The sequence below is a fragment of the Mandrillus leucophaeus genome, unplaced genomic scaffold (genome assembly GCF_000951045.1).
Source record: "Mandrillus leucophaeus isolate KB7577 unplaced genomic scaffold, Mleu.le_1.0 Scaffold2024, whole genome shotgun sequence".
Taxonomy (NCBI): domain Eukaryota; kingdom Metazoa; phylum Chordata; class Mammalia; order Primates; family Cercopithecidae; genus Mandrillus; species Mandrillus leucophaeus.
Window position 1 is genome coordinate 87,600 of NW_012102060.1, and position 14,379 is coordinate 101,978.

The 14,379-nt window shown below is 40.0% G+C and overlaps 1 protein-coding gene across 1 annotated transcript in view; it reads right to left on the reverse strand.

The window, feature by feature from the left end:
- ROR1 (receptor tyrosine kinase-like orphan receptor 1) overlaps positions 1-14,379 on the reverse strand; it is a 161,178-nt gene that overhangs the window by 82,270 nt on the left and 64,529 nt on the right. The window lies entirely within an intron of this gene.

The window sequence follows — 14,379 nt, forward strand, 5'->3', positions numbered from 1 at the left end:
CCTCCCAAAGAGCTGGGATTACAGGCGTGAGCAACTGCATGCAGACTCTTTGATCTTTATTTTCAACAATAAACCCACAAACTTAGTTAAGCAAAATGAGCATGTGTTGCTTGAAATTTTAATTATTTTACAAATAACTGTTAACTAAATTTACTGTTGGAAAAAGACATTACTCAATCTGTAAGCTTTAAAGCATTAGGTCAGGCAACTAATTTATTTTGATCATTATTTCTTTATTTACAGCCAACTAGAAAATATAAACGTTTTATTTTTCTTTTATAATTTCCAGTTGAAATGCAAACGCTGTGGCACAGAATGTTCCTCTGGCGGCCTCTGATGAGTTCAGATGCTCAAATGACTTTTGTCATCCCTCTCACGCCACCGTGACAAGTATAATAGCAGGTGGCATTGACTGAGCACTTAGCAGCTATTCATATTTACTGAGGGCTTCCTATGGACCAGGCACCATGCTTTGCAACAAACCGGCATACTGGAAGGATCACCAGAACTGAACACAGATTTAACATATCAATCTGTGGGGCTTTGGCAAGATTCTTCACCACTCTGAGGCTCAGTTGCCTGATCCCTGACGTGGAGGTAGTATCAGCAGTCTTGCCTGCCTCAGGGAGTTGTTTGTGATGACATGCACTGTGAGCAGGATATGGCTCCATGGTGGGAGTATACACTAATGTGTAAGATTACAGGTTCACTCTTCAGCAGCCTCACTTTATAATCCCAGAAGAAGGCCTGCGAGAGCACAATCTCTGCTTTGCTTCCTGGTGTATCTATAGCACTGGGGCCCGCTAGTAAACATTTCCTGATGACATGAATAACATGTGTGAAAGTGCTTTATGAACTGTAAAACAGGGCAAAATTCCATTATATTATTGATAACATTAAATTTCCTTCAGCAACTTATTTCACCCATAGCCCTGATATTTATGTTTCATCATTGTTGGGGCAACGATTTATTTAGTACTGAGAAAACTATTTCAGGCTGATGAAGTCCTGAAGTCTAAAAGGATCTACTTCGGGTCTGTATCAATATCACAAAGCTGATTCTGCCCCACAGTCATCTGGGATGAAAGAAGAGGTCTGTAGTACCTTGGAGAACAGTGATCCCCTCTGGCTGGACTATGCAGGACTGATCCTGAAGAATCCCAAAGCCCTGGAACCACTATAAACAGGGAGGGGTGACTGAAAACTGTGACAAAATGGAACAAATTACACAGACTCATGCCAAATCCAGGCATGCACCTAGCAAAGTGCTTTAAGTTCTGGGCTGCACTGGAGCCCTAGTTTGTGCTTGAGCTTAGTTTGCCTGAAAATTCTGGCATGTGGAGGGGCAGCAGAAGTGAGCCAGTGAGAGTCTTAAGAGAGACTGTGGAACCTCCAAGACCAGACCTCACACTAGGGGCCAAGTCAGAAACATGCTTTTCTATTTGCTGCAAGCACAAGTAAAGAACTTGTGGTGCTTGAACTGAACTGCACAGCCCAGGCCTCTTCTTCCCCATTTCAGAGGGGGTCGGGGACTGAGTTGGCAGGGAGCCTACCTCTGGGTGGGGACTCAGTGCATCTAAAAGCACAAATACTTGTGATAAGGGTCTTTCACCCTCACTACTCACTCAGCACAAGCCTCCAGATCCAGTAAATCAGGGGCTTTCGCTTTATTTCATCACCGCCCTGGAGTCTCCCCAAATTACCTGGAACAAATTTGAAAGGGCTGAAGTTCCTGTAGAGTGGGAGAAATATTGATTTGTGACAAGCACATCATCCAGGCTGAGGATTAAATATAGGAGAGTGTGAGGCAGATGCTAAGTCTTACAGATGAGTAGCAATTGTGTGTAAATTGATGGAGAATGCAGCCTTTTGCATAAATTTGTCCATGGACTAGCACTTCCTATATGGCAACTGCCAATCCTTCATCTCTCAAATCCTTCAACCTCTGAAACAAAACCCACCTAAATTCTCAAACGATCCACCACCGTTCACCTTCCAGAGGTTCTGGAGCTTGAGGAACAGGACAGCTGGGTTTAGGAAAATCACTTTTCACTGAATGAGAACACCGGGTTTGGAAATCTGGCTTCCAGTCCCGACTCTGCCATAATCAGTTCAAGAAATGTAGGCAATTTGCTTCACCTTATTCTCTTCTTTTTTTCCCTTGGTAAAATGGAAATACTTATACCTAGAACCAAATAACTTTGTTCTAGGTAAAGCATTGTCTCAAGGCTTTATATATATATATATTTTTTTTTCATATATATGTTTTTATATATATTTAAACATATATATGTTTATATATATATATTTTAAAAATGCATAAATACAATCTTGTCTGTGATAAACAGAATAAAGGCCCCTAAAAATGTGAATGTCCTAATCCCCAGAGTATTTGAATATGTTACATGGCAAGTGGGAATTAAGGCTGCAGATGGCATTAAGCTCAGTAATCAGCTGACCTCAAAATAAGGAGATTCTCCTGAATTTTCTGGGTGGGTCCAGTGGAATATAAGCATCCTTTAAATATAGAGAAAAGAGGCAGAAAGTCAGAATGTTACGATGAGGCAGTGTTCAGAAGGATTCCACTGTCTGTTGCTGACTGAATTTGGAAGATGGCCACTAGCCAAGAAATGCAGGCCACCTCTAAAGCCTGGAAATGACGAAGAAATCAATTCTCCCCTTGAGCCTCCAAAAGGAACTTTAATTTTAGGCTAGTGAGGCCCACTTTGGACTTCTGACTTTCAAAACTGTAAGATAGTCAACAAGTTTGTGCTACTTTGTTAGAGTAGCCATTAGAAACTAATTTAGCAAATTAGGAAACATACCACTCATAAGACTGTACCATTGTCATCATTGTTTACATTGTCATAATCCCTGACATCATCATCATTATCATCATCAAGACTTTATTTCATGGCTATTATTAAAAAAAAAAAAAAAAAGATGCTGGTGAGGTTGTGGAGAAAAAAGGAATACTTATACATTGTTGGTGGGAGTGTAAATAGTTACACATTGTGGAAGACAGTATGGTGATTCCTCAAAGACCTAAAGACGGAAATACCATTCGACTCAGCAATCCCATTACTAGGTATATACCCAAGGGAATATAAATCATTCTATTATAAAGACACGTGCATGAGTATGTTCATTGTAGCACTATTCACAATAGCAAAGACATGGAATCATCCCAAATACCCATCAATGATAGACTGGAAAAAGAAAATGTGGTATGTATAATATAATCCACGGAATACTATGCAGCCATAAAAAAGAATGAGATCATGTCCTTTGCAGGGCCATGGATGGAGCTGGAGGCCATTATCCTTAGCAAACTAATGCAGGAACAGAAAAGCAGATACCACATGTTCTCACTGATAAGTAGGAGCTAAATGATGAGAACCACATGGATACATGGAGGGGAACAACACACAGTGGGGCCCATTGGAGGCTGGAGAGTGGGAGCACACAGAGGATCAGGAAAAATAACGAATGGATACTAGGCTTAATATCTGGCTGATGAAATAATCTGTACAACAAACCCCATGGCACACATTTATCTGTGTAAAAACCCTGCACATTCCTGAAATTAAAGTTAAAAAAAAAAAAAAAAGGCTTTATTTCAAATACAGCCTGGGAATGAGATTTCAAGCAATGCATAACTTTGCCAAAATTTTCAGAAACCAAATCAGATGGTATCTCATGGAGTGAGTGACAAAGGGATTTTATCTTTCAGAATGATATCATATTGTTTCTATGCAAACACTGATGGTATTGTTCACATTATTTATTTATTTTACAAACCCTTTGTTCCTAGTACAAAAGTATACTTCAGAGCAAATTATTTTAGAATAGTATTAAGAGGTTTATGTAGAATATCTTTGTTAACATAGCTAAAAGATCTAAGGACTAATCTTGGCTCTACCAATTATAAACTTCATAATTTATAGCCTATCACTTTACTTCTTTGGCCCTGGTCTCTCTTTCTGTAAAACATTCCATGTTTGAACTAGATACTCTTTCTTAGATCACTTCCAGTTTTAAGAATGTTGAGTTTAATTTCTTGTTTTGTGTAATGGGAGAGCATGACCTAGAGGAAGTAAGTTTTATGTCTAATTTCTAATAATTCAGATATTTTTGGGGTAAGCTTTTACAATTGAAGTATAATATACACAAATAATTGTGCACAAATGATAAATATAGAATTCAATTAATTTTTGCAAAGTGAACACAGCTCTGTAACTACCACCTAAATAAAGGTATCAAATGTTATGGCACCCAGGAACCTCCCCTGTGACTTTCCTGGGCATTCCCTTCATGAGGTAACTATTATTTTGATTTCTATCACAAGTGGGAATTAACATGGCATTCAATCATGTTGCTGCCTGTAACTGTAATTCATGACTTTTTGTTGCTGTATATTATTTTGCTGTATGAATATATAGTACCATAATTATCTATCTTATTGCTAGTAGAAATTTTGGCTATTGCCATTTGGAGACCATAATAATGTAGATTTCTCTTCTCAAGTTAATGTTTGTAAAATATAAAGCATTTTGTTCTATTTAATTGAACTTAGTATCCCTGGCTTATTTATTTTGAACTTTCCTATTTTACATTTTCTGTCCAGCAGGGAGAAGTCTAAGAGACAAAATCAATAAGGTTAGAGCAGATTGGCTTTCTCTGGATACTGTTCCTTATCTGTGTGAACAGGAGATTTTATAGTGACTTGTTTCAGTATAAACAAAGAGGACCGGAATAACTGATTGCTGAGGGCTCCAGTCACGGCAGCACTGTATGATGTGAATGTAAAATAAGCATGACGGCAACAGGAAGGCAGCCTGAACCTATCTGAGGAATCCTCAGGCCATCCGATTTGATAATACAGTCAGTAGGACTGTTTGGTTTGCAAGTAACATAAATTCAAAGCTTCAGGAAGGAGACTGGGCACAGTGGCTCATGCCTGTAATCCCAGCACTTTGGGAGGCCAAGGCGAGTGGATCACTTGAGGTCAATAGTTCTAGACCAGCCTGGCCAATATGGTGAAACCCTGTCTCTACTAAAAATACACAGACACACACACACACACACACACACACACAAAATCAGCGGGGCATGGTGGCGCATGCTTATAATCCCATCTACTCAGGAGGCTGAGGCGTAAGAATCGCTTGAACCCAAGAGGTGGAGGTTGCAGTGAGCCAAGATCATGCAACTGTACTCCAGCCTGGACGACAGAGCAGGACTGTCTCCAACAAAACAAAACAAAACAAAACAAAACAACAACAACAACAACACACACACACAGACACACACACACACCCCTCAAAGCTTCAGGAAAAAAAGACAGACTAAATTATATGGTAAGTAGTCTGTTTCATTGAACTGAAAGGCAAAAGTAAACCGGAGATGTAAGTTGTCACAAGATCTCTCTTCATTTCTTTGGTTCTCTTTCCACTGTTCAATCCATACAGTGAGTAAAATTTTACATCTTAACTCTCTCCTGGTCCTCATTCCTAGCTTGGCCCACTCAAGACCTGACTTGAATTAAACATCAAAATCATGGTTTCTAGAGCCCCAATTTCTGGATGGGATAGGGTAGAGGAGTGACAGGGAACGATTCCTACAGAAAGGGGTGTTGTTTGTTAAAGGGAAAACGTGCTTGCAATAGTCATAGAATACTTTGGAGAGGGACAGTCTATGGTAGTTATTTAAGAAGAATTACTTAGTATTTCATGAATTATGAGTCAGGCTTTTTCAGTCAGACTTGTCATGTTAAGAGAGGGTTTCATTTATGACAAGCAATAGTTGGCATTTTTTAATCCTGTGGTATAATAGAAAGAACAGCTTTGAAATTAGATAGGCCTAGCTTTCAATTTGAGTTATGCCATTTCTGGCTGAGTTTCACTGGACAAGTGATTTAACCTTTCTGTAAAATGGGTATAATACTAATGCCCACCTTGTAAAGTTGCTTTGAGAATTAAAGACAGATGTACAAGAATCGAGCATGCTGGTACATAATTTTTTCTTCCTGCTCTTTTCCAATGTTCAAAGGTGAAGTGGCACAATAAATTAGAGAGGGGTGGAGTGGAAGATTAAACCACATTTAGAAGTGTTGCAGTCTGGCACTGAGATCTCTAGCTGTGGGGTCTTAGGCAAGTTACTGTATCTCACTGTTTTTCAGTTTCCTGACAAACAAAAAAAAAAGAGGTTCAGGACCAGGGGGTATCTATTGCTTTTGGGAGGCCAAGGGTTCCCTAGAAGTGCTTAGGTATTGCTGAGTGTGTGCGTGTGTGGTAGGAGGCACCATGCGGGGGAGGAAAAATAGCAAGGAAAGTACCATTTGGTAGAATTTCTTCTACCTCCCACCCTTCTTTTAAAAATCTGTTTTATAAATTGAGGTTTTGCATCAGATTTGTATTGGGAAAAAAAGGTCTTGCTGTGTAAAAAATTAAAAAGCATCTTGAAAAATACCAGATGAGATGCTCTCTCAAGTCTTTCTTGCTCTAAAACATGAGGCTCTGCTAAATGCCTTCCATTGTTAAGGCCGAGCTACCCCCAGAGCCAGAGGCAGCCTGGACATTTTCAGCAACCCATTAAGTCGTCTACTCTGGGACAGCAGGAAAAACAAACCCTACAAAGGGCCGTGGCTAAAACAGAAAGAGAGAGACTCTTCCAGCTTGTCCAGAAAACAAATCCAACACATCCTCTCAAGATGCACCCTTAATATAATATAGGAAATGTCATCAGGACCATAAAGTTGTCTCTTTCAAAGTGGATGAACAACCCGGCGTTGCTTAGATGACAGCTTAGGGTTTCCCGGCTTCAACAGAGGACAGCTCAAGAGCCCAAAGCTGTCCTAAGTGGTCACCCTTACGAAAACAGTTGGCCCTGTGTGGTAACTGTGAAAACATCTATGTCTGCCATAGGCCCCACCGATGATGGACGAGTCTAAACAGAAGATATTCACAGGGGAATAAGGGATCTAGCTTGGGCATTTTGTGCTCTGCTGAGCTAGGTAGGAAGCAGAATGAAAAGCAGATTATTCTCTTGATAAGAAATGCGTTCTTAGAGCAACAACCACACAAGGAAAAGAAAGGCTCCATTATTTCTGTAAAGGAAGATCACACACAGATAATTTATATATTGAAGTCAGGTGTGCTGGAAGGCACCTTAAAGATAATCTAGTCCGGTAGTTTTCAAACTTTTTTGGAGTCGGTTTTCTAGCAGAAAGCTTAAAAATGGGATACATTCAAAAAGTTTAACCAGAACATACCACAACATCCCTTGTAGGACAGACTCTTAGGACACCTCCATGTATCTTTGAGGCCCAGGAACAGTTTAAAAATCACTCATTAGTCCTACCTTCCCTATTTACAGATGACAAAACTAAGCACAGAGAGGCCAAGTGATCTGCCCAGAATTCTGGGCATACTGAAAAGGGAGACCAAAGCTAAAGCCAGGCCTCCTAATGTTGAGCTCAGTGTTCTCATTATTATACAACGTGGGGTCATTCCCAGAAGACTTTTGAAACCACCTGAGGTCATCTCTTGGGAGTCACACAGTCGGATATAAACTGCTTAAAGTCTCCGTGAAGTTTCTTTCTTTGCTTGTCTAAAGAATATCTGGAAGGAAGGGAGGAAGGGAGGGAGGGATGCAGGGAGAAAGGGAGGGAGGGAGGGATGCAGGGAGGGAGGGAGGAAAGGAGGGAGGGAGGGAAGAATTACATCTCGGCTTCAAAAGCATGGGCTACTACCCCTGCCCACAATAAAGCCATACCCAAAATTGTAATAAGTAATTTGAAAGGGGAAAAGAGATGATATCAAATGGCTATTTGTTCACTAAATTCAGTGACTTCAACAAGTCTTGAAAGAAACACATGGTCAAAAGCCCCATCCATACATTGATCTGTCCATCCAACTAGTAGACACTGCTCACACCCATCACTTCCTGCAGAGATATGGAGGCGAATGATTCTGGACTTTGAGAAACTCAGTTTTGAGGAGAAAAGCCACGGCTTCATGCTAAGTCTTATGTTGGGAACAGAGTAGGAGAAGAGACATGGGGAAGAAAGGAAGGAAGGGCAGGGAAGGGGAGAAGAGGGAAGAAGAGAATATAATTGTGGCTGTGGTTAGTTGGGGAGTGTGGTGTGGAGTGAGAAGGAAGAATACCAGGTGGGCATTATGCGTGGGAGGGTAGGACATGAGAAGGAGTATTTCCATGGCTCAGAATGGGACACATGCCCAGGAACACCAAAGACCAGACTGACTACCAGCAGGCTAAGGATGATTTTCAGGGTCCCAGGGTACAACGGTATCAAAGATTGTCATTTCTTTTTTCTCTATATCAGCAACCTCACTTATAACGTGTGATTACAAATATACTGAATCTTTGATAAATTGAAAAGGGTTTCTTAGGCTCCTCATGGTACATAATCCTAGGATTACAGTATTTCATCAGCTGTTTAGGTTTGTTAATGTGAAATGTGAAAGAAACATGTTTCTGTTTTGAGGCTGAGCACAATCTGTATTTCTACTCTAGTCAGACCTATCCCACACTTATCCCATGATACTAAAGTGTGACTAGCTAGGGTATGGAGGAAACACTACCAGCTCATGCTGAATAATTTTTTTTAAAAAAGCATTTATGGGTTAGATGCACTTGCACATGTGGGAATGGACTACATGTTGCAGTGGGTTTAGGGATTAAGAGATGGGCTTCAGATCCAGACAGATGGGTATTTGAATCCTAGCTGCCTCTAACCATCTACAGGGATCTTTAGAAAAGTATTTAACTTTTCCGATTCTCAAGAGAGGCTGATAACAATAAAGGTACCAAACTATTAGGGCTGCTTTGAGGATTACTTGAATTATACATAAAAAAATGGCCATGAATGCAATAGGCCCATGTGAGTGTGGGAAGCAGATATTAGGGCCCCTAGACAGAACTGAGCTCTCTAAGCTGTGAAATCAGAAAAAGGAAATCCACCAGGGAAAAAAGGGCAACTTTAGTGATATTGGTAGACTAAATAGCTTCCCCCCCCATATCTCACCTTTCTCTAGGCCTGGGAATAAGACATCACATTGATTTTCACTGAGGAAAACCATCCCAGCCATTTGCGTCTCACCAGGACAACTTATTTTTTTGTTTCTTCCTCTGTGTAATCAAGTGCAAACAAAATCCAGATTCTAGTCTGTAACAATGGCCACATGGGGTAGGAACTAATTTCCTCTTGGAAACATTGAGCTTTTGGGTCATTTCCCTGTACTCTGATGACAGCATATCCCAATTTGTTTATTTGTTCATCTTTAATTGTTGCTCTATGTACACGTGACAGCAGTTGAAGGTGCTTACGTACTGACTAAGCAGAGCATCAGAGTTTTTACAATTAAGGCAGCTTAGAATTCATGGGATATTTGACATAATTAATGTTTCAATGCATCAACTAAAGTTCATCCAAATCTGACTTTTGAGATCCTCTGCTCTTCTTACTAATATTTATGAACATAATTATGTTTTTTTCCCAAGGCCTGTCATATGACTCACTGTCAGTGTTCCTTGAATGAACCATGAGACACCCCAGACTTGGAATAAATGCAATTGATCTGGACGTTGAGAAAACAACAGGTTTTTTTCTCTTCAATATGCAGAAGTCTTCTGTATTAGTCTGTTTTCGTGCTGCTAATAAAGACATACCCGAGACTGGGTAATTTATAAAGAAAAAGAGGTTTAATGGACTCACAGTTCCACGTGGTTGGGGAGGTCTCATAATTATGGTGGAAGGTGAAAGGCAAGTCTTACATGGAGGCAGGCAAGAGGGAATGCGAACCAAGTGTCTTACATGGTGGCAGGCAAAAGGGAATGAGAACCTTATAAAACCATCAGATTTCATGAGACTTTTTCATTGCGACGAGAACAGTATGGGGGAAACTGCCCCCACGATTCAATTATCTCCCACCAGGTCTCTCCCACAACACGTGAGAATTATGGGAGCTACAATTCAGGAAGAGATTTGGGTGGGGAAACAGCCAAACCATATCATCTTCTTATATTTCCCTTGTTCCACTGTGAATAACAAATATTTTCCTGCATTCAAAAACTTTAAGTTTTGGCCAAATTTTCACATATTCTTTCCTCACTTATGAAAAGTATAGATATAGACACAGAGATGTACCCCAGTTATTATTAACATTTTCAGAGAAGATGAAAAATGAGTTCAACATGTCCATTCCAGCCACTTTATTCCCCAGTTAATGTCCCTCAACAGAGCTTATTTACACCAACAGTTCTTAATGTACTGCTTTGAGGCCTGGCATGGTGGCTCACCCTTATAAAGCCAGCAACTTGGGAGGCTGAGGTGGGTGTATCACTTGAGCCCAGGAGTTCAAGGTCAGTCTGGGCAACAGGGCAAAACCCTGACTCTACCAAAAATACAAAAAATTAGCTGGGCATGGTGGCATGTGCCTGTAGTTCCAGCTACTGGGGAGGCTGAGGTGGGAGGATCATCTGAGCCTGGGAAGTTGAGGCTGCAGTGAGCCATGATTATGCCACTACACTCCAGCCTGAGACACAGAGTGAGACCATGTCTCAAACAAACAAACAAACAAACAAAAACAAACAAAAAAAAACCTGGTTTGATTATTTTACTATTATGGTCAAATCTTGCTAAAATGATAATCATTAGCTGAGAAAATAAAATAGCATTCTGAAGGTGAAACACATTATAATTTTGTATATAATAATGTCTCATCACCTTTGGAGTAATGCTCCTAAAAAATACCAATAAAAGTATTATAATAATATTTAATAACAATGAAAATGTATTTTTACTATTTAAAGCATAGTAAGAAACATTCTAAAAAAATCACCGTGTCCAGAACAAACTAGATTTGTCATGTTAGAGCCCTGCTCTGGCAGGTAGGTGATACTTTTTCAGTTCCGCAGAAAACATTGTGGAGACTGATTCTCCCACAAGAATTACATTCTGCAGTCCGTATTGCTTTCTAAGGATTTCAAAGCAACCCTTGATGTCTTGAGGTATACTGTCTTTTGCATACGAATTATTTTTATGTCATTTAATTTGTGGTTTGTATACTTCTCCTAATTGTCAGATACTAAGGGTCATATTTCTCGGGACCTGATTTAATTATTTATATCACTCAGGACACTTGGTTACAAATGGTAGAATCAGAACTTGAGCTAGTTTAAGCAATAAAAGAATATTTATTGGCTCGCTAGCCAATGCATGGGAAAAGTGGAGCTGGCTCAGGGAAGACTAGATCCAAAGAATCAGATAATGCTATCTTTGATTTCAGCTGCTTGGTTTTATGGCCATGGGCATTTCCAGGTTTATATTACAATTGCATACCTAAAAAATGCAGGAGAGCAATTTTGGTGCTCTATATTAGAAAATATTCGTGGAAGAATTAGAATTTGCCTGGCTTTGTCATCTGCCTATCCTTAGACCAATCTCTGTGGCAAGAATGTGAAGCACTGTGGTTGGCACCCAGTAAGACTCTAACAGTTGGAGAGAAGTCTCTCCTCAAAAGTAAGAAGAGCTGTTCTGGACATACATAGCAATAATATCCATGATCCCTTTATGAGAAGGTGTACACTTACAGATCCTCCTTTCTGGATTATTCTTTAGATCGTCTCATGCTCAATAGTATTGAAAAGCAATAACTGCTGTCAAATTCTTTTGAGCAAAGAGACTGAACTAAAATGTACCTATAGGAAAAAGATCATGAATTTTAATTTTGGCATACACATTTTAAGCCTTGTTATCTCAAAACCACAACTGGCAGAAATGTAGCTTGGCATGTGTCACTCTTCCAGCAATTCCCAACGAAAGCAGGAGCCTTGTATCAAATAAACACAAGCTTTCACAGGCCACCCAGTCTGCTGGCCTTTCTCTGATGGTACTCACCAGTTGAGTCATTATCCACATAGAGCAACCCAGCAAAAGCCTAGTTATACATGTAACTCATTTGTTATCCAAATCTTCACATTCAGAAATTATCAGTTCCTTGTTGACAGACTGATTGATAAAAGTTCCAAAGGGATTAGGATTTGCTTTCTTTAACATTTTTTTGGTTTTCATTTTCAAAAACTCTTGTCATACTGCAGGGCTCCCCTCCCTACATTTTTGTTTCTTTTTGCCCAGACCTTGGAAACTGCCTGCAGTTTCAGGGAGCACTGCTTTATATTAACATTACTGCTTATCACAAGATAATAATAAATACACTTCTGTGTAGATTGCAGAATGTAAATGAAGATTAAGCCCACATTACTTAAAGTGGAAACTATGCCATCAACGCGGAAATAAATGGTTCAGCTCCACCTAGTTTCCAGGGTCCCTGGTGGCTCCAGTGTGGTTCTGATTTTCAGCAACTGGGCCATGCTCTGGCCTTGGTCTGCCATCTTTTCTCAGAATGAATGCCAACCGCATTGGCAGAACACAATCACCATCCATTGTGTTCGTACTTATGTTTTGAATAAGCCAGTTATTACAAACAGGTGTGAACCTTCCACTACCCTCCTCATGCTAGTCAATCTTTGATTTGTCACCTTTCTAGGAACACAGGGATTCCTTTGAAAATTATTCTATTGAAAAAAGAGAGCATTTTAAGAAGACCACAAAATAGAGGGTGGGGCAGGAGCCAAGATGCAGCATGAACTTTACTATGAAGGTCTGAGTGATTGGAGTGATTGGATGAATCAATGGCTGGTATTAAATTCACCTTATTTATCACGTATATCATACCATAGGGTCTTTTGATATTCTCTATATGTTTCAGGTGGGCAAAGATTCCCTCACTGCTCAGGCTCAAGTACATGGTATACAGAAATTGGGCTTTTGAATTCAGCCACTGGCAGAATCCCAGCTTTTCTTCTTACTGACTCTAAGAACTAGGGCAAGTTTCTCAGCCCCCATAAGCCACAATTTCTTCAACTGTAAAATGGGCCTTATAGTTAGGTGGTGTCAGCACTAATGAGACAATATAAGCATAACATTTGACAAAGTGCTCAATAACAGAAGCTGCAATAGCTAAGCTCTAAATAAAACCCCAAATGATCTTAAGATCACAGTAATAATAAAGGATGTTCTACAGGAGAAAAAAAAAGCACTTATTTAATGGGTTGTGCTGCGTAGACTGTGAAAAAGAGAAATATTAGACAATAGCCCTGCCTTCACCGGGCTCATCACCCAGCTGGGGGAGCCAAAGGTAACACACAATACTCAACCGCAAAATAAAATATCAAATTACAGATGCTGACTGTGCATGTGAAAGCAGGTTAGAAGAGAGGATGGTTATCGGAAGTTAGACTAGTGCTTCCTAAAACATAGGCCTTGTGATGGCAGGAATATTGTCAGTTGTATCCAGGGCTCTATCCTCAACAACTAGACCAGCACCTGGCTCTTACTGCATGGCCAATAACTATCTATTGAGTTATAATGAGTGATAGATGAATGAGTGAATTATTTGAACAACTAGTTCAAAAGACCTGGACTTGGAATATAAAGACTGGGGTTTGAACCTCTGCTTCATATCTCTGTCACCATAGATAACTTTCTTAACTTCTCTGAACCTCAGTTGCTTTGTCTGTAAAATGGTTGTATCATCCTTGCCCACTCCATTAGGTTGTCATACAAAGAGACAACACATTTTGTGTGAAAGGAACCGATCCACAGCAGGCACTTGAAAAATGGCAGTAAAACTGTAGTTGCCAGGTGGAACTGGAAGCTTCAGAATGGGTAGAAATTTGGACAGGTGGAAAGGAGCAAATTTAAGACTGCATTTACTCCATTTACCCATATGTCCCTTAACTTGAATTCCAAGACTAATAACGGCATCCAGGGAATAAGGGATGGACGACTGTTTTTCTTTCCCGCCATGATAACCAACGGCACATGCCCCGTTGCTGTTAACAAGATCAGTAAACTTGCCACATTCAGAAATCGACAATTAACCCCTTTTACAACACTTAAAGTCACAGGCCTTTCTGTTTTATATGGCCAAGCAGGCTGCTGAGCACATGGTTTTTATTATTGCCCTCCCCCAACTTAAAAAAAAAAAAAAACTAATAATAATTTAGCACCTTATAGAACTTGTCCCTTTCTTAATGATTTTGCGGGGAAGCTCTGTGCACTGCAGCTGTCTTTGTAAGGGCCACCTCCAGGTCTGCCCTCCATGCTGCTTGGGGGAACCATATTATCTTTAGTCCTGCTTACCTTTCTAAATGTTTTATGGTTTACAGCTGTGGTGAAAAGCATTTTGGGGTCGGCAGAGATTTATTCCCCTTTTTAATGTTTTTACTAGGCTGAATAAACACATTCTCAAGGAATGAAACCTCTGGCCATGTTGGGAATATGGAAAGCTG